The 22,531-nt window shown below is 32.2% G+C and overlaps 1 protein-coding gene across 1 annotated transcript in view; it reads right to left on the minus strand.

Moving 5' to 3' along the window:
• Positions 1-22,531, minus strand: part of ADAMTS20 (ADAM metallopeptidase with thrombospondin type 1 motif 20) — a gene marked incomplete at its 3' end in the record, with an annotated part of 187,940 nt that overhangs the window by 50,045 nt on the left and 115,364 nt on the right. The gene's annotated exons all lie outside the window — the stretch shown is intronic.

The following is a 22,531-nucleotide window of genomic DNA, read 5'->3' on the forward strand; positions in this document are numbered from 1 at the left end:
AAAAATAGTCATTTCTTTATGGGATATTTGGTAAGCACTCAGGGAGAGGTGATATTTAAACGCAGTCTTGAAGATGTAGGTTTGTTGATGGACAAAGACAGATGGTCTTGTATATTTGTTTGATGTGCCTTAGCCAATGCCCATGTGTCTCTGTTTTGCAAAATTCTCATAGTTCTTTTATCAGTGCCAAGAATCCAAGAATCATGCAGTAAACATGCAGCAAATTGAACAATGCATTTCCTCTATAAGCAGCATTTGTGAGTGGAATGTAAACTGGGACATTACAGTTCACTACCAAAGTGAGGACTGTTTCTCACAAAATGGAATAGCCTCTCCTCATCTAACTGGAAGTCACCTTTTATTCTTTCTCTTCTTTGTTATTCTAATCTGTAACCAAGACTAATGTTAAACATAATTTTAAACATATTGCTTCTTTATTTTTTTCAAGAACTGACAATGAATCTCTGTTGTCCTTAATACAATACGAAAACAAACCTCTTCCCTGCTTTCTTGATCCACCAAATTTCAGTCAACAACCCTTTCCAGCACAATATTCTGTTTCTTTTCAACACGCAACCTTTGCTCTACTTACGTATAACATAATTACTTTCTCTTTAGGGTGACATTTTCACTCACCACAGTGCCTGATTAATATTATTTCCTTTTACTTCGACTAATCACTTGCCCTGGTGCTTTCTAAATAGTACTTATCCTTAAAGCTCTAAGCCCACCCCATGTCTAAGGTGAATACATATCAATCTTTCATTTCTCTGAACTCTTCTGTCTCTGTTTTTGGCACTTCATCATTTTCTATTTTTGTCACATACTTTATCCAAACTTCTAGAGGTCAAGGACCTTTTAGATCACCCATGTCGCCCACAAAGTGGAAGGTACGATAAATATCAGCTGATTAATTGATGTTGATTCTTGGTGCAAGCGGTTATTTGTTTTTATTAAACTCTAAAATAATTTATTAAAACAGTTTACTTTTCCATGAAATATATTTATTGGATATTAAGCTCAAAGTCTTCTAGGAAAGATAGACAAAATGTATAAAATCAAAGAATTGCAAAGTAAATTATGCTTTCATTACACTTTTAAAGTAGCACTCTCTTTCCCCAAGATCTAAAAAGGAATAAGTACATTATTTTATCATGTCTGATGAATTCCATGTGGGCATTTAAGTAAAAGAGAACACATTATGCAAAGAATTATGTTTTGGTTGGAACGAAGCAGTCATAGAGTAAATAACTAGTGAAATGTTACCTTCCTTCTCTCAAACCACAATACATTCTGAGTTGTAACGTTTCCACAAAATAGCTTATTTGGTAGAAAAACCCAAACATGGTCATTCTTTGCTCTGGGACCCCAGTAATTCTTTTCATTTTTGTTTTTCTCTATTTTATATCCCTGATACCATCCTATTCCCTTGAGGTTTTATTAACTGTATAATTTTTTTTGAACTTTATTTTATTTTTTACACAGAAGGTTCTTATTAATCTGTTTTATACATATCAGTGTATACATGTCAATCCCAATCTCCCAATTCATCCCACCACCACCACCACCACCCCACCCCTCTTTCCCGCCTTGGTGTCCATATGTTTATTCTCTATATCTGTGTCTCTATTTCTGTCTTGCAAACTGGTTCATCTGTACCATTTTTTGATTAACTGTATAATTTATTTCCAGCATTCTCATCAAAATTTTTTTTCTTTAAAATCACCTCTGTCATCCTTAGTTGACAGTCTTACTAACTAACTCTTTCTGAGATTTTTCCATGAATACTAAGGAGCAATAGCTATAGGAAGTGGTGACATTAAATGTAAGTAATCTGAATTGACCATTCTTATAAATTAGGTGAAGACACGTGCCTATTTAAGGAAAACAGGGCATTCAAAGCAAATGTAGAATTTGCAAGCCCTAAAAATAAAATAGAATATCCAGAATTGTGCAGTTGACTGGCACATTCAGTCTCAAGATGGACAGTTGGAATTAATGAGTCCATTTTCACATGACTAACTTTGGAACAAGTCTATTCTTGTTTTTCAAATGAAGTTGTACATAATTACAGAATGATTACTTCTGATATTGGAAGTGTGGATAATTGCTTTGTTTGCATATAAATATACTATAGAAGAATGAATGAATTGACAATTTGTGAGAAACTTGTTGTTAATTTAATTCTAGAAACTTAAATTGCAAGACAAAATAAAATAAGGAAATGAAGTTTACCTAGCTCCAGTTCTAGGAAATGGAAAACCGTGGGGTTTGTGTGTGTGTATTAGACTTTCATAAACTGTAATGGTGATTGGGTCTCTATCCTCTCTGAAAGCAGTGGGAAATATACTGATATTGGGAGAATTAGTATGTACCCTAATTAACAATAAAATACACCTGAAAAGTAACTGTTACACTATACGTTTGTCATGTATAAAATGCCTTTTACTGACAACAAACTGGGTAACTGTATGTAAGTTCTTTAATCTCACTCAACTTCTATTTTTCATATGTAATATTAGCAAAAGAATGACTATTTCATATAAATGTCTGGGTAAAGGTAAGGAGAAAGGAATTTTTTAAACAAGAGAAGGGGTCAAACTTAAAAAACTCTAAAGAATTTATAATGCTATAGCAAAATATATTAAAATTAATAAAGAATAAAAAGAATCCTGCAAAACTTAATGTTAATTATATGAAGGACAACCTTGAAAATGTCTCCCATAATGTAAAAGCGAATGGGAAGATGACATAGAGAGAGAATATTGTTTCCTGGAAAACACTCTGCTAATTCCCAGCTCACGATATTTGCACATGCCATGTCCTCCAGTCCCAGCACCCTTCTTCCATTTCAATCCCTATATATTTTTCAGTGCTGAGTTTTAAATCTCATTCCCTCTGCAAAGCCTCCTTTGGCTGCTGGAGGATATCAGTCCAGGCTAGATTAGATGTGACTCTTACAGAGCTTTTATACCTCAATACCTGGTTACCTTTTCCCCTGTTTCTTTTCCCTGCTAGACTATAAATTCTTCTGGGAACAGACTTATTGCAGGAAATCATGAAAAGTAGAAAGAACCCCAGAATCACTTGTTCCTAATTTAATGTGTTATGAACCATTCTTCTTCTCAAAAGAAAAAATAATTCCATTGTACCATGAACCATAGTTCTCCTAAAATAATAATTATTTCACTGGTGCTACCTTAGCTGACTTTAGATGGTATGTTTTAAATTTAATGCTTAAATTACATAGTAATGGTCAGGCTCAATTTTAGCTATAAAGATCCCTTAGCTAGCTCTTTGAAAACCAGAGAAAAAAAGAAAAAACCCTAAAGTTTGGTCCACTGAAAAACAAGTGAAGTCAAAGTTAAGAGTAAGAATTAATTATTCATGGGATCTATTTGAATTAAGTTTGACTAGAAAAGTAGCTAGGCAAAAAAAAAGTAGCTAGACTAGAAATTTGGTTAGAAATGTCTATTTCACTTGCCACTGCATAGTGTCATCTATGGATGAAGGAGTATATTTTTGTTTCTATGTTCCTCACGTAAATTTTAGCTAAATAACTCTAAGAATAAGTACTAAAATTAACATTTGACATTTTATATTAGGAAATTATTATTAGAAACACTTAATATTAGAAAAGAGCTATAACATCAACTATAAGTTTTACATTAAATATTTTTAATGATTATCAAGATGAGCAACCAATCAGTGAAAGCACAGTTTTTTACAGAAAAACTTAGCAATTCACATAGATTCTCGATTTTTTATTTAAAATTTCCTAATTAATTCAATATTTTAGCCTAAATAATTTCCAATTCTCTAAATGGACTTCAATCAGTAAATTTGGCAATGACCCCATTGTTTAAAGTCAGCAGGGTCAGTTAGTCATTCAAGGTCAATTAGTCAGAACTAGAAGTGTCTTGTAACAATTAAACTACAGCTTCCTTAACATTCCTCTTCATTTGCTGATAAGGAAAATATTTAACATTAAACAAGTATTATCAAAATTTGATAATACTATTGTAAACATTTTATTCTATATTATGGTTTATCATGAACCATTTCAGGGATAGTTAAAAATAATGACATTTAGTTTTTCAGCTATCAGAAATAGCATAATTTGACTTAATTTTAGTTTTCCAATGTTGCTATTATGCAAAAAATGACTAACAAGAAAATACAAAACTGAATAAAAATAAGTGAGTTACTATTAATCAATTTCACCTTGCTTTTCAGAATCTTTGGAATTTTCTGGTTGTTTTTCGAAACATAATCGTTAAGTCATCAAACAATCTAATGAAGAAATGAATTTTTACTTTATTTCTAGATGTCACATTTTCTCTGTTTCCTGACAGCAAGGTCCACAGTCATCTGTTGAAAATGTGAAAGCTCATAACTGGATGGCTGGAAGTCATGTCTATCCTATTGCTTACTGTATAACAGGTATTAGCTAAGACAACCAAGGAAAATCTGCTACCAAGTGACAAAGGGGTTCACACAGTCTTTTTGTTTTAGGAGAGCTAAATGTGTACAATCATTACACATTACAAATCTAAGTCCAAATATACCTTCTCACTACAAACCAGAAATGCTTTCCATCAAGACAGGTGCAACTGAATAAGAAGCATCAATTTACAATGAATAAAATGGAGAGGTTTTGATTTAAACACAAACGTATCATAGTAGCTAAAACATAATCAGGTATTTGAAGTGTCTCTGTGGAAATAATTTAAGAGGATTAGTTGTGGTTTTCTTTGTCTTTATGGCAATTCCAAAAGTATCAATGAATTTCTCACTATAGGAACATGTATTATTTATCTTTGTTTTGAACTTTTCAAAACTAAACGATTGTATGCTTCTATAGTAAAGTTAAATTTTAAATTTTTCATGGAAAATTTTTGATCATAACTATTTTGCCAGAGAATTTTTTAAAACGATGTTTTGGTGATTATGTTAAATGTCTTTACAACACTCTTATGAAACAAAAAAATTGTCTATGAAATGACATATTACAAAGGGAAATGATAGAGTTTCAGGCCAAAACAGTCCAGAAATTAGATATTCTATGGAATAAAACACTATTGTGTGTATGCATCCATGGATATATATGTTTCATTTTTTCTTTCTGATTTTTAAGAAGCCTATTATAACATTCTCTAAATAAAATAAAGAGGCTAATCAAACAAACAGGCCACATCTAAACCCCAGGAACAGCATGCTTTTTTAAATTTCAGGAAGACAACGATAACTATTTATCTAAGAGAAAAGCCCCAGTATAGAAAAATATTAGCTATGAGTTTTATACAACTATTAATACTTTGTAATTAAGGGCATTCCTTACAATGGTGGAATACTATTTTAAATTGAGCTCCAAAATTATTAGAGAAGTAAAACATTGAAGTAGTTAGAGCAAAACAGCCAGAGTATAGTAGAGTAGGGTATCTCTCTGTTTAAAGAGAAGCAAAAAAATGACAAAAATATGCATATTAAGAGTAGAGTGTCAACTCTGTAAATACAGTACTGCCACTGTTCCTTTAATTCAATGCATATGTGCAGTAAGGAGTAAGATACTAAATCTTATCAACAGGGACCCCATTCATAGTATTTCCTGAAAGATTATACTTAGAGTTTTAAAGTTTAATGGAGTTTGAATATTTCCTTTTTAACCTGTTACAGACACCCTTTGACTATGAAGCTTTAATAATCCAAGACAGCATTTGGTTTTTAGAATATGTACTACTGAAATATTTCATTCAGTTGAATTGTATCTGATTATATTTAAAATCTGCAAATTTAGACATTTAAAAATTTTCAAGTCAGATTCATTTGCAAAGATGTTTGAGTCTCAACTTAAAGGACAAAGAAATATATGCTTAATAACAAACATATCCAGTAAACTTTCACTACATTTATATTATTGTAAATATTATAATATATTAATTTCTAATGTTCTAAAATTTTGGGGGGCAGTATATATGTATATATTTACATACACACACAAAATGGATTTCCAGTTCTAAGCTAATCAATGCAACACAATTATCTCATGTATAATTTATCTGGCTAATTCAATTGCAAGTAATATTTAAAGATGATTTACTATAATATAATTATGGCTATGGAAAAATTTTGTGATTGTTTTCACTTTCAAATATAAAACATGAAGCAAAATTACAATAACTCATGCAAGTACTTTATACAGAAAATTTCACTTATCGTATACTGTTTTCCACACATAAATATTAGAAAATTAGGATAAAAATCACCCCAGTATATGATAACTAAAATACTCAATTATTGGATTCATTTTCTTCAATAATAAGATTTGATAAACAATCCTTATAAACCTGCAAACATGAGTTACTGAACTGAGGTTTATTTTGCTAGAAGCAACAGTAAATGTAACTCTAATTCAAAATGTAAGCACTATTTGTAACAAATAAAATGACTCAGGAAAAACTGGCATTAGTTTAAAGCTTGTAGATTATTCTTTTAGCTTCCTGTCTGATAGTATAGTGTGTGTGCATTACAAAGTAGTAATGAACATTTCAGACTCCTCCGTAAAATCTCATCTAAAGAGTTCTTGTTCAGAGATTTTATTGACTCACTAACACAAATCTTAACAATTACATGGTATCAGGGAAAAAATTGTTACTGTCAATATGAGAATAATATAACTCTTGTCTAATTTTAACAATTCTTTAGGGGCCATTATTGTGCATTTACTTTTTCTTGATGTCTTTATACAAATCACAACAACTGGGACATTACTTTTGTTAGATGGTATGGCACGTTCCGTGATAAAAACCCACATTTTAACCCCTGGGAGCTGCATTCAGAACCATGAGCATCTGCTTTCCTGGATGGAACAAAGCAGAAAACTATTCAGTGTGGGTAGACCATAAAAAGGTAAAGAGATCAGAAAAATAACTAAAGCATACCTTTAAAAAAAATAGATTGGCTTTCAAGGCATTACTTACTATGGTAACATTTACAAAATTCTTAAAATCAAGTGCCAACAGAATAGCAGGATTTACCATTTCAAGTTTCTACGAATGTTTTCATGCTAGCTGTGGGAGTTAACAGAAGTAAAGCCAAGAAGTTTGCTTTCAAGTAGGGTTATAAAGATCTGAAAAGGAATATGCACAGAGAACTCTCAGATGAGAAATAAAAAATGAGCTCTATGAAGGCTTTGATAAGGGAAAAGTCAGAGTTGAAATTAAAGGAGTGATACCCACTGCACCTATTTATGTCTATTTATCATATGCAATAAAAGTTGTGAGGCAAAAATGTTTTCGGGATTAATTTTTCAGTGAACTTAAGCTAATTTTAAAATTATATTAATCAGATAAAGATTATTTATGTTAAAATTTAAGGCGGGGTTTTATAGTTTTTACTACTGGGGAGTGGAAGATAGAATAATAAAAAGGGCATGGGATTTGGAATCAGAGACCTACACTTGAACCTCAATTGTCAGCAGTTGAACAGCCTTGGGCTGGGTGCTTAACCTTACTAGTCCTCAGTTTTCTCATCATAAAGTGGCAATAATAACACCTACACCTCAGGGTAGTTGTGAGATTAAAGGGGATAATGGATGAAGGAACCTAAAACAGTGCTTGACACAATACTCTAAAGTCATATTAAACCTCTGTTCCCCTGTCTTTTTCTTCCTTTCCCAAATCCTCAGTAAATAAATTTAAAAAAAGGTAGTGAAAATACAATCCATAGTGTGGGTTTCTCTATTAAACACTTGAATGGAATAGGGGCATCGTTCAACACTCATACATTTGTAGCTCATTCAGTAGTGAGAGAAGGAGCGTAACCACCTCAAGGGAATTCAGGTAAGACCCTATCTTGTTCCCCCTGTAAAAAAATTCTGTTTACTAAGATGCCGAAAAACTCATCAGACATACTTCAAGTTATTTCAGAGTGGAGAGAAGGAAGAGAAAGTAGAATATGAGGTGAATAGACATATGGTCAAAAAAAAAAAAAAAAAACCAACAAAAACCTAACCAGTTTCAGTTAAAAATGATGGAGTGATCATATGTGTTCATTTCCCCCTCCCTCCTTGACTTTTTTTTCAACCCACAAAGTCAAAGCAAATAAAACAGACTGGAAGATGAAAAGAAGAGAAAAGATCAATGTGAAGCAAGACAACCTTGTACATGCAAGACCTCTGAGCCACTTAGCACCTGGATGCAACAAGAAGGGCTACATCTCCTCAACTCCTCTTTAGGCAGATGAGGGGTTTATTCTTTGGAGAAATTAATTTGTGGGAGTTCCAGAGCTGGGGATGCTTGAGGAAGAATAAGGGAATTCTACACATTGAACTCTTGACCCTTAGTCTCTCTGCCCAGAGTACTCTTGCTCACTGGCAGGGCGTTCAAGTGTTCTTCTCTGAGAAACTGGGTCTCCAAGAAAAAAGACCTTAAACTATTGACTTACAGGGAATAACATTAGTCACTAGATGCTATCCAAACGTAGTTTCATATCAATTCTCTAGTGCCTTACTCTTAAATATGAATGAGCTGCAGAAAATTATCAACTTTTGAAAAAAAATACTTCCATAGGAAAACCAGAAAACCACTCCCACCCTTACCGAAAGAAAGGGTCCAAAGGATAAGGAGACCATCAAGAGAGAATCTCCCCTCAAAATCACAGTAATTAATATGAGAGAATATGAGAGAGAGAGAGACTAGATGTTGTATGGGCAAAAGAATAGAATACTATGACTCCAAAGCAATTAGAATGCAAGAAAAGGCTTTGGATAATTAAATATGTAATAACATAAATAATTCAAGAGATGGTTTATACACTGACAAAGTTTCCCATCAAGTAAAACCAAATGACAGAGACAGAAAATAAGAGAATAAAAACAAGAGAATTAGAGGATCAATTCAAGAATTCTAATATTCAACTAGAAAGAGTTCAAGAAAGAAAAATGAAAATAGTTGCACTCTTAATCCAAGAAATAACAAAATTGATTTTCTCAGCACGCCTCCTTAATGAAAGGGCCTATAGAATGCCTAACAAACTGAATTTTAAACACACACAAACACTAAGTCACTTTATCATGCAATATCAGAACAACAGGGACAAGGATACCAAAAGCTTCAGTGGCATAGACATGAAGACAAAGGCACCTACAACAAATCAGGAGTCAGGATCACCAGACATCTCAGAATGCTAGAGGATAAGGTAATCCCTTAAAAATTCTGAAGGAAATTATTTTCAAGCCAGAATTCTAAAACCAGCCAAATTATCAATGAAATATGAGGATTGACCAAAGACATTTTCAGATTTGCACAAAAGGAAAAATGTATCTCCCATTTTTCATCTTTCCAGAAGATACAGGGAAAAGTGTTTTCATATACAAGAGTAAATTAAAAAAAAAAATGTGATGCAAGAAAAAGTCATCAACATCGAAACTGAGTGAAAAGACTTCACAGGATTAGAGAATGGTCAGCAAGGTTGTTTGTCCTGGCCAGATCAAAAGAGGATGAATGGGGGTCAGGGGGCTCTGGGAGGAGTCTAGGAAAGAGAAATATCTGAGCATTTAGAAAAAAACATTCATAGAGATTTTATACACCTGTTCAAGCACTTGAGAGAAAAAATAATAATTGGAACATTCAAAGAAAAACTAAGCAAATTTTTAAAGGAAGCAATTATTAACTCTAGGAAAATCAAAGAGTTGTGCAAGAAAGGAGCAATGCTTTAGGGACCTCCCTGGTGGCGCAGTGGTTAAGAATCCGCCTGCCAATGCAGGGGACACAGGTTCGAGCCCTGGTCCAGAAAGATCCCACATGCTGCAAAGCAAAGATCCCACATGCTGCAAAGCCCGTGCGCAACAACTACTGAGCCTGCGCGACTAGAGCCTGTGCTCCGCAGCAAGAGAAGCCACCGCAAGAAGCCCATGCACCACAATGAAGAGTAGCCCCCATTCACTGCAACTAGAGAAAGCCCGCGTGCAGCAACGAAGACCCAACGCAGCCAAAAAATAAATTAATTAATTAATTTTTCAAAAAGGAGCACAGTGCTTCAAAGTACACTACTTGGCTTCACACTGACGTAAGGAACACTAACTGTTGACTGAATCAAGATTTATTTTGAAGATAGGATTAGAAAATTAGCGGTCCATTTAGGAATTAAATAGTCAACCTCTATAAAAGGAAGTCAATAAGTAATTTGTTTTTTTTTTTTTTTTTTTGATGCATCAAGAAATAGCAGAGTAAGCCTGTTTGGAAATAAGGAAATACATATCAGAAGACATAGATAAAAGGATTTAAAGATTAATTCTGGGTTAGGAAAGACTGCAACAGGAGATAGCTTTTTTTCTTTATCAGCATTTTAGCACCACTTATTTTTTTAACTATGTACATGTGTTACATTAATAAGACTATATTCAAAACTGTAATCGATGATATTTAGTTCATTAATGGAGATCAATGTCAAACTGGGTGAGCTCTCTCTAGAGGTATGTGCTTGAGCTCTGGATCCACCTGGGTATGGAGGAGACTATTAATTACTTTATGAAGACATGAAATGCATGCTTCCCAATTTACTTGTGACATAAAGTTGGAAGGATTTATTTAAAAGTCAAATATGAGAATTTAAATAAAAACTATATGAATGCAAACTACTAGATAAAAAAATAGAAGTTCTATACTTTTACTTAAAAATATCTACTGTTAAGGAAAAATAAAATGATTAATAACAGTATCATATACTATACATATTAAGCTTATACTGATGTAAGATCAGTATAAAAAAAACTAGGTGACCACTAGGAAGTGAAATTTGATGCAATATTGATTATATTGGGCTCAGTGTTCATATTAAGGGTGGCAATATTCTTTTTACAGTTAGACCATTTTTGCTAATGAATGAAATTCTAGATGTGAGATTTTGAGAGAGAAGTAAAAAAAGGTGATTGCGATGATTAAAGAGTTGAACAAAATAAATATATTTAACCAGGAAAACAGAAAAATAGCTGCCTTCAAGTATTTGCCCTGTAGAGGAGGAATGTGATGTATTCTTACTTCAGGGTGCAGAATGAGAGTTACAGAGGAATATTCCATGTATATCAATTTTACCCCAAAATACAGAAGAACAATCATATAATTTTCCGAAAAAGAAGTGGATTATGCTGTGTTATGTATGGTCTCCAACTTTAGAAATGTTCATCAACCTAGAAACTGTGTATAATTCAGATGAAAAACAGTAAATAATGTATGCTTTGGGTAGAAGGATAAGAAAGAGGAAATTGAAAGTCTCTCCCAATTTTAAAGGTATAATACCCAAAAATGTAAGAAAACAGTATTTTTAAAACATTTCAAGAATCAAAATAATTTAACTTTTTAGATATATATTTATGGGTTTATTTTTAAAGTTGTATTATTTACTCAAATGAGAAAATGCAAATTTCTGCACACCTGAATTACGGGACATCCATTGGTAGGAGAATATGCCATCCTTTACTTCTTAAGAAATTTCAAATAAATCTTATAGTTTTATATTGCCTCATTTACTATGACATAGTTATCTGAATGAAATCATGAAGTTATTCCCAGACTTTTAAATTTTAGTTTCTGATAAAATAGCTTTCAAAAAAGAATCTGCTTTTTGGGGCTTCCCTGGTGGCGCAGTGTTTGGGAGTCCGCCTGCCGATGCAGGGGACGCGGGTTTGTGCCCCGGTCCCGGAGGATCCCACATGCCGCAGAGCAGCTGGGCCCGTGAGCCATGGCCGCTGAGCCTGCGCGTCCGGAGCCTGTGCGGGGGGCCGCGGCAGTGAGAGGCCCGCGTACCGCAAAAAAAAAAAAAAAAAAAAAAAAAAAAGAATCTGCTTTTTATTATCATAGCCACAGCTAAAATCTTTCCAACTAATTTCTCTTTTAAAAACTTCTCTAGAGTTTTCCTAAGCATTAAAATATATATACATGGAAACATTTTCCCAGTCGATAAGGAAGTGAGTTTTATGTACAAGTTTTCTCCATATTTTGACTTAAAAATAATTGTAAAAAATCCTCATAGTTTGAGAGTGACACAGGCACAAAAACTTGAAGACAATGTTTAATTTCATGAAATACAAAAAACGTCTCCAAAGCTCTCCTCAATATAAACTGTAATCTTAAATGGCCTATTTAATTATATCTAAATAAATACCATATCCTTGTTAACATAATAGAAATTTGGATATTAGGATGATTTTCATGTATAAATCATACATCAACAAAAATAACTAGACTTTCTACCAAAATATGCCCACACATTAAAGATGCTGAAATAAAAAATAAATGAGAATTCTAAACTTAATAAGGTCAGAAACCACATCTATAAATGTTTACTGAATAAATGAATGAATAAATGCTATGTAGAAAAAAATGAGCAAATACATACAAAAAAACATCACTTAAATATGCAGTTTATGTTATCTGAATGAGGTAGAGTTGAATGGCCCTTAATTCTACAAAAATTACACAGAAAAGAAAGCTTCATGTAATTTAGATCTCTTTCTCCAATATTTTTGTTGTTCTTTTACTGATTCTATGGGGTGCCTTGTGGATCAGCATAGATGAGAAGTGTCTCCTGGTTTCATCTAAAATTAAGATCTTGCCAACTTTAGCAATGAAATGCTGACTTGGAGACTGGAGCCCATATGAGCTCCTACTGTTCTTTTGAGCCTGGATGCTGAAGAAATGTCCACTGATGTGAGAGGAGCCAGGCCTGATTATCTTCCCTATTCCTAGATCTGAAAATGTTCCTAAGGCCCATGAATAAACAGTAAAAAAGCTTCCCTCAGATGGAAGGATGCAAACTCTGGTGGTAGAATATGGAGTCATTTTTTATTAGTGTGGCAGTAAAAAGTTCCTTTTATTCTTTCACTCTCCTATAAAGAATATATTCTCACAGAACACACATCACCATTTACATGGTACATTTTAATTCTCACACTATATTTAATGATATCCCAGAGTGATTCATCTTTAATCACACAAAGTGCTTTCTGGTTCTACCAATTGAATATTATTATATTTGCATTTGTTTATGATGGGTAAAGTCTACAATAAGAAAAAAAAACTTTTGTGAATATGTTTATATCCTAAAAAAATTACAGGCTAGAAATAAAAATGGTTCTACTTTGGGCAAGGCTTTTTCTGACAATTTTAATAATTTCACCAAAGTTCTCTTCCCCAGAAGTCTGACTGCTTGCCACAGTATTTTCAATTCTGTTTTTATTTATATTTTGGAACTAGGTTAGAGTCATATTTCCTGCTATTAATAAATATCACATTAAAAGAAACGTTTGTCTCAAAAATGATGATAGTCATCTCTTTAAATGTATTAATTTGTTGTTGCTTTAGTCTTTTTTTATCCAGCTGTAATATGTAATATCTTCTATCTCCTGATACATTCGTGTTTTTATCCTCCACACCTAGTACTATGCAACCATCGTTAACACACACTAACTGTTATGTAAATATCTACTGAATGAATAACTTGAGAAATCCATGAAAATTATAAATTTCAAAGTCTGATAATATCAAGTGTTGAGAAGGATGTGGAGCAACTGTAATTCCCATACAACACTTCAGAAAACTGTCTGTCAGTATTTACTAAACCAGAACCTAAGCATTAACCAAGATTCAACTCCTGTCTACCTACCCAACAGATGTGCATATACATGTTCACCAAAGACATGTGTGAGAGATGTTCATAACAGCATTATTTGTAAATCCCAAATTAAAAACAACTCCAATTGCTTGTCAACTGGAGAATATTCATATAAATTCATTAATTTAGTCACACAACAAATTTATTCATACAGTACTAGAATGTAATAAGAAACTACAATTACCTGCAACATGAATGAATCACACAAATGTCATATTGTGCCTCTCACAAACAAATTCTCTAAGTTCCATTTGTATAAAGTCCAAAGACAGGCAGACTTATCAGTGATATTTGATGTCAGAATACAGGTAGCTTTGGGGTGTATAGTGATTGCAAGGGGTATGTGAGGAAATTTCTGGGGTGCTGTTTTTGGTCTGGGTGCTGGCTACTCAGGTGTGTTCACTAAAATTCACTGAATTGTACCTTTATGATTGCAAGTATTGCTGAATGTCACATTTCTTAAAAGTTTGAAGAAGAAGCCAAACTCTAGTCCGAATTGATTTCTTTCTTACACTAGAGTATTTTTGCTTCAGTAGATCTTGTTTCAGATTGTTCAATGTGTTATACTTATCTACTGCATTTGGATTTCTAGCTTTTTGAGGAAAGAGGGTTAGTACTTATTATTGGATAAGTGATAATAAAAAGCAAAATACATTGAATTTTAAGTTTAAACAGGCCCTATGCTAATTACTTTACCCATTGTCCATTTAATACTAAAAAGTGTCCTCTTTCGGTAGGCACTATTATTATATTCTATGAAACAAAATCTTCAAAATGTTCAGTAACTTTCCAAAAGTCACTCAGTTAAATAATAGCAGTTTTAACTCAAGCGTAGGCATTCTAACACCACAACTCTTAATCACAAGATCTAGAATTTTCTTACTATTAAAAGTTTCAGTAGGCTTAGGAATAATGATATTGCTTCAAACTCTTTTGGTAAATGAAAATTTACATTTCTCTTGGTGAAGTCAAGATTATATTCTCTTACGTGAAACTAATACAAAGCCAAGTTATACACCATCAAATGGGCTGCTCAATCTGCAGTTTGTAATCATAGTAAATTCTTGACTCATTGCCCAAATTTTTTACTCTTCAAGCCCAAAATTAATTTATCTCAAAATTATCCAACATGACTTTTCTCAACTTTATTATCTTGACAATACAGTACTTGACAAGATGTTCTCTTATACATCTTTTCCTCCCATTTGCAAAAAATAGTCCCATGAATCTCTCCTCTACCAGCTTCTTCTACTCCACTACAACCTGAGTGTTGTGAGTAATCCATAAACACGTGATGAGTAACTGAACGGGCCCTAAATCATCATTCTAAACTTTTAGAAGAGTCCTCTCTTGGACTTCTCATCTCCAGTCTCTGATATTTTCAATGTGTTTATACTTTATGATGAGAATTGCCTATGAATCTTCCTAAAACACTGCTGTGTTCCCACTCCAAAAAATTCAATGTTTTTTAACAAACTTAAAGAATTTTTCCATTTTTAAATTCTCTTAAGCATGATACTTATTGGTCCTCCTTGCTATGGCCCAATTCATATTTCATATTTCTAACTTTATTCTTGCCCCTTGTCTCTCACAAACCAACCTACACTAGTCAAATAACTACTTTTTCTGGCCTCTGATTTTGCTCAGGGTGATCTCCAACCTGGTTCCTCCTTTCCCACTCAAATCCTATCTACACATCAAGGCTTATGCCTTCTTCATAAAGCCTTACGTTTCTCCAACTGGATGCACATTTTCTGACTTTCCATGACATCCATTTCTGCCTTGTGATTTGTGTATATATTTATTTTTTCCCTGGACTGTGAGTCCCTTGAGTACAGTATGTCATTCTTATTCATCTTTAGCTTTCTTAGCCCAGTGCCTGTTATAGATGGGCTCTTAATAATCTTGAATGGATTGATGGGGATTAATTTTGGGGAGCTCAGTGGCCACCATTCCCTTCATAGTTACCTCCAAAGTCTCTGAGTTTCCCTGGGTCACAACTGCAAAATGTCAAAAGTGCAGGGAGATTGAAAATAGCTCAGAGCGGTCTTAGAGGATCACCTTAGAGCTCAGTTACAACCGATAGAGAAGAATTTGTTAGGTGATCTACCAAAAACTTTGTAATACATCATTTAACTTTCACAAATATATGAATGTCATATAATGCATATTATATGATACCAGGGTTTTAGTGCAAAGGTCATATCACAATAGGACATGAGAGAGTACCTTCCTAGATATAGCCTACTAGATTTAGGTACATTGGTGAGTTTAAGTTTACCCAATCATGTGGGTAGGGGAGTACAACCAAGAAGCAGATGATGGTGTCTATGAAAACAAATTACATAATTCCAATCTTTACTGTGTAACATATAAGGTTTTAGAGATGTACTGAACTGTTAAGTCTCAAGTATATCTCAGAGGCAAGGTGATTCAATGGAGTACCAAAAACATTTTTTAATAGTCTCTGTTCACGTTTGTTTTCATCTAAAGTAAGAAAATAAGCTTTACTACATGGGGTTATATGTCAGCCTGATATGTAATGCATATTAGGTATCCTGGCAGGGAGATCATCACTTGTCACTCACTTTCAGTGTACCCACCACACTTCACACACACCCACTTAGGAAGATGAACAGATTACAGTACATGTATCAACTCATAACACTCTAATCAGATGAGTGCCATGACACACTGCTCCTGCTGGTTTTTCAGTTTTAAGCCACAGAGTTTTGCCAATTGTGTTCAAGTTACCAAATGGGATCATGAAGATGAATTACTAATTTTTCTATTATGAAAAGAGGCTTGTTCCAAATTTGCTGATTTTTTCTATGATAAGGATTAAAATGTTATACCTGTCACTTAAACAAATAGACTTATAATCTCTCCTTTAAGATAAAGGAGACATTTAAGATTGAATGAGAAGGCAACTGCTTTTGGAAAATCCTTCTAAGGAGAGAACATTTTGAAATGTTTGGAAGTGTTTCTAGTGTTATGGGACTTTGTTACCATAAGTATGCCAATGATAAAAATTCTCCAGTGTATTTTTAAAACTTTGGAGCAAGATTTTCTAATAAGTTTAAATTGCTTCCAAATCTTTCAGTTTCACTGTTTTAACAGTATTTGTTAAAATATAAAGATATAACCCCTTCCAGTACTTTTCAAGAAGCAAATGACAGAATGAAAAATGGAAATTTGTCAATTTTCAATAAAATTCTTTAAAATAACTGGTATGATCCAATGATTTAAAATCAATGACTAGTTTATAACAGGAACATCCAGTGATAAACTTTGCTATATGGAGGTATGCATTTAGCAAAGTAATTTTTTTCAGCTATGGAAGCTACTGAAATCGTATATTGGAATAAACCAGACTTTTGAATTGCTCTAACAGTACTGAAACAAGATTTTCAAACTAATGAAACATTCTACCACTTTTTAAACATGAGATGAGTACAATAATAGTTCACTGAGAGAAAAACTTTATTATCCATAAAATTAAAAATATATTTAATATTAAATATTCATCTTATCCTTTTAAATGTATATGTTCTATAAATCACATTTATATATTAGTTTATGCTTGCAATGTATAGATATATAAAAATATATAAGGGTATGTGATCAAAATATTTTACTGAGAAATGTACATATAATTAAAAATTAGAAATTAATTGTCTAGAAAATGTCAAATAGACCCTTTAAAGTGTTAATGTTTGACTCTGTTGTAATTATATAGGAACTAAAATCTGATTCTCAGTCTACCGAAAGTCGACACAAAATTATAACAAAAAATTAGGGATCTAATAAATGCACTAATATTAACATGCCTATATATCTCATACAGCACATAGATATTGTAGAATACTGTAACTGTTCTTCTAGAACATCTAAAAATCTATTTCCAGAAATTCTTAAACATTCTGAAGCATTATGCCTGGGAAAATAGAATTACAATGGAAACATGACCATCCATTTTCTTCATATAAAGAAAAATATAGCAGTATCACCATTTCACGTTGACATGTTTTTTAGAGTTATTTTAAACTCTACATTCTAACTTCACTCAACCAAACACACTTACAAGTATCCTTTTTTACATTCTCATCATTAGATTATCTCCTTAAATTTTTCCTAAGTCACACATTTCAAAACTGCGAGGTCTATTTGTATCTCCAAAATTATTTTCAAAGCATCATATCTAGGGCAAACTATCAATCAGTCTACATTCTCCCTTTCGGTGATTCATGAAATCTATGCACACACACAGACAAAGAAAAAGATGCTGCGATCAGGCAAAAGCTAACCTATTCGTCTAGCACAGAGACTTGGACGCCACTCATCTCTAGCCAGGTTATAATGGAATACCTCCTGCTAGTTAAGGCTTTCTAGAAGGATCTCTTGGAATAATTACTATGCTTTCAAATACAATCCTTATTACCAATTCTTGGATAATTATAATCTTTTGAGCCCCCAATATTATGAGTCTTCAATATTATAAATCACAAATTTGTTACTGAAATAAGATAGGAATCCCATTCTGCTTCTGATCATCTGTTTATCTGGTACATTCACTACTAAACTGCAAACTCCTTGTACACAGGGATTGTGCCTGATTTACCTCTAGTGACTAACACAACGCCGAACACGTAGGGGATGCTCATAATTTGGGGGAGAGTTGATGAATGTACCATAGAATGATATGGCAATATAATAAATGGAAACATTATTTCAACAGATTTCTATGATAAATTGGAAATCAAATAGATTTCCAGTCTGTTGTTATACTGGCGTGTGTCTTTTCCAAATTTACGAAAATAACCGATTACTATAAATTGTTTTACTGAACACTCCACTTTACAAAGAATTGACAGTTTCTTGAAACCATTTCCCCACACATTACCTTGTTCCCCTGGCTGATTCTGGTCTTAGGAGCAGTGGAGCCAGTAACAAGTTCCTTCCCGAGTTCATTCCACCTTGAGTGGGAGCTACAGTTTAAGAGGCTGCCCGACCCCTCTGCTCAGTCCCTCAGTGTTCTTTTGTTATACAAAACTGTTAAATTGACAAACTGCAGATTTACTAGGTGTGTACGGCTACCCCATGCTCATTTCTGAAAGCGCCTCTATTTGTCACATTCCATTGTATCATATTAGAAATTTAGTGCTCTCTCTCTATATATATACACATATATATATTTTTTAACATAATGCTACAGGAGGGTATTATTTTAAAAAGAGACCCTTGGGGAAAAGGACTAGCATCAAGAGGGTTCAAGTATCAAGCTTTCCTTTTTTAAAAATAATTTTCTCATTTTAGAGGAAAAAACAATCTTGAATGGGAAAAATACTCTCTTTACCTCTGTGTGATCATTATTAACCCCAGAACACAATGGAATACACATCATTTTCTTACCAAACATGCATTCATTTTATGTAGGGAATAAAAAAATATTCATTTTATGTAGGAATATTCTAGGAAAATAAGTCACTTAAATGAGGTTTAGGGGGAAATAAAGATAAGTTAATATAAATTTATTTAAAGAGCATTTGCTAGAATAGTTTATGTTACATGTAGTGTCCCTTACAATATAAAGGAAAAATAAAACTTTTACTCATCTTTTACAGACTACCCTGGGCATGAGCATATCTATTATTAATTTACTAAATAAATTTGCTTACATCACAAATTTTTATTCATTATTTATAATATATGAAAAGAATATTAAAATCTCTAGCATTTAAAAATTGATAGCCAATAATAAATCTTATTTTTAAATACCAATGTTAGTTTCTAATAGGATTATCTGAAAAATAGCAGTAGCTTATACGTATACTCAGTAAAATTATGAAAACATATACTATTCAACAATTAAATGTTTAATAAGAAAAATTAACAATTTGTTATTTAAGAAAAATACATCAAAAGAAAAGAGGCATTCATTACAATACAGGATCTGTTCAGTGACTTAAAACATGTTAGGTATTGATCCAAGGAATAAAAATATAACATACATGTGAATTATGCAAAGCACAAAGCCACAACACATCATTAATAAGCAAGGGTTAAAATACAATCATTTCACATTGACTAATCACAAAAATGCAGTCATTAAATTAACAGACATACATTAAGATTTATTTATTCCTTTCTTTAATCATGCTTATAAATTATTACAGCACAAGGTTTCCAACATGGAGAAAATTTAAATGTATACTTACAACATTTTTCCTAGTTACATTTTAATGATTTAGCACTTGGTATTTTAATTTTGCTTTAAAATGAAAAGTGTTTAAGATTTCATGTCATATATATATATATATATACACACACACGTATATATATACATACACATACATTTCTTAATTTTCTAACCTAGTAAATAGGATTTGAAATTAAAGTTATACATGAAAGAATATCAACCTGATATGTTAAGTAGAGATATTCTGAAATTTGGCTAATATGTAACAACACTGAAAGAGGTAAAGGGTTATATCTGGTTTTAACAACAAAACTTCAGATCACTTAAACCCTTTTAATATAAAAGGCTAATTTAAGGAATAAAATTCTTCATATAATAAGAAATCCAGGTGCTCTAATGATATATATTTACTTTATACCTATAAAAAGTTAATAAATAAAGTTTATAAAAATTCTGATATATACATCTACTGTGATTTTTAAATTTTTATCTTCAATTTATAAAAAAAATTATAGTTCTTTCCTAGTGCAAAGACTGAATTAGTCAATGAACTCCTTTGTGGAACAAACATGTATTAAACAATTGAAGACTTTTATATTTCTGTCTTACTATTTTTTAATTTGTGGTTATTGTTTTCTTGGTCATTTGTTTTTTGTGAGGTTGAAAAAAGTTACCTCTACACAGGGTCTTTAATGATCATTCAGGTTTTTCACTTATGACATCATTTACATACAAAGAAATAACATGACACAAATATATTGGAATGTAGTATTAGATATTATTCCAATACAAGAAACATTGTGTGATGTTGTACACCTTAAACTTATACAATATGACCATATATATCTCAATAAAGCTGGGGAAAAATTATGTGAATACTACAGTGAATATGTAGAGAAGATTGATAAACATTAAGATATTTAAAAATGTTAAACAAAGGATCAAAAACATCTAAAACTGACCCCAAATGAATATTTGCAATTCTAATATGCTATAACTTTAAGTACATTTTACATTAAATTTAAAAAGTTTTATAAGGTTATTAAATAGAACAGGAGTCAACAAGCTTTCCCCAGAAAGGACCAAATAGTAAATATTTCAGGCTTTGAGGGCCAGTCTCTATTGCAACTAATGAACTCTGCTTTGTAGTGCAAAAGCAGCCATAGATAATACATAAAAAATTGTGCATGACTGTGTTCCAATAAAACTTATTTACAAAAATAGGCAATGGGCCAGATTTCATAGTTTGCTGACCCCTGAAATAGAAAATCTGATTCAAAAGCACTTAATTTTAGGAACTTCAATATCTAGCACAAAGCAGGAGACATAAGTAAATGTCTAATGCTTCGTGAATTAATGAATTCATGAACGAGTGGGGAAAATAAAACCTTTGTGTCTGCTTTCCTAATTGAGGCAAAATTCCAAGAAGGCAATCTATGGATTAAGTCTTAGTAAGAACTAGGCTTGCAAATTAAACCAATAAAATGAAAGAAAATGTAACAGAGATATAGTAAGGAGAAAGTGAATTTCCAATCTAAAATGACTAACAAAAAATATCTTTAAAATGAGTTCCTACAGTATTTCACATCTCTCCAACTAAAGTGTAAACTCCATAGGGGTAAGAAATATGTCTTTATTATTACTGTAGCACAGTACCTAGGATATAGCAGATGGTCAGTGAACATTTTATTAAGTAAATATGTGAATGCTTTCCATAGCAAAATATGTTTTTTGTTAGTTCCTGAAAAGTAATGGCTCTCTACTTCTAATGCAGCAACTTAACTTTAAGATTCTCCTATAAAGTTAAAATGTTCTGTTGTTTTGTATCAGTCACACTGACTCTAAAGATGAATTTCAGCCTGAACTGGAACTTGACCTGTTCTTCAAATAGCATGAATTGAAACAGGTTTACATTTCATCATAAAGCTTTGACTTGGGTGAAGTAAAACAAGTGTACACATCAGGGTTGGATATAAAACCAGAGTTATAATTATTTTCCAAATAAAGAACTGTTTAACTTTATAAATTTAATTATAAATAGATTATAGACTCCAATCAGTTTTTCACCTGAGAAAAGTATACTTAGTTGTTCATGATTTAAAATATCAAAAGTGACCAAAATGCTAATTTCAATATATTTATATATTAATTATTCTTCAAAGCCTGGTATTTGAAAAATACTAGAGGAAATTAATCATTCATAAATATTTATGGATTTTGTCTATGGCTCAAAAAAAATAAAAAATTAAAACAGCTCAAAACACAGTAACTCCACACAGTGGAAGAAATGTACATTCTTATAAACTACTATATAAATCATACTTTTCCATGATGTATGTGACAAACTGTAAACAATTAATTTACTTTGTGTAAGTAAATTTCTCTATATTTTTTAATACAATATTTTCACATTTCCAAACAAAATACTAAGTTTAACAATGATAAAAACAAGAATGTTACTTGCTTTTAGATCAGTTATTGGACATTGACAGACAAAAGCCACAAACAGTTATATACTCAAACAAGACAGCCTTAACTCGCCATTGTTATAAGCACAATGTTAACATTATGTACAAATGTAAATAGTAAAACATTTCCAATTAATTTGTGGGCAAGCCAACGGTGTACTGGAGAAAGATACTTCCATTAGAATAGTGCTAT

Source organism: Hyperoodon ampullatus (assembly GCF_949752795.1).
Source record: "Hyperoodon ampullatus genome assembly, chromosome: 11".
Lineage (NCBI taxonomy): Eukaryota > Metazoa > Chordata > Mammalia > Artiodactyla > Ziphiidae > Hyperoodon > Hyperoodon ampullatus.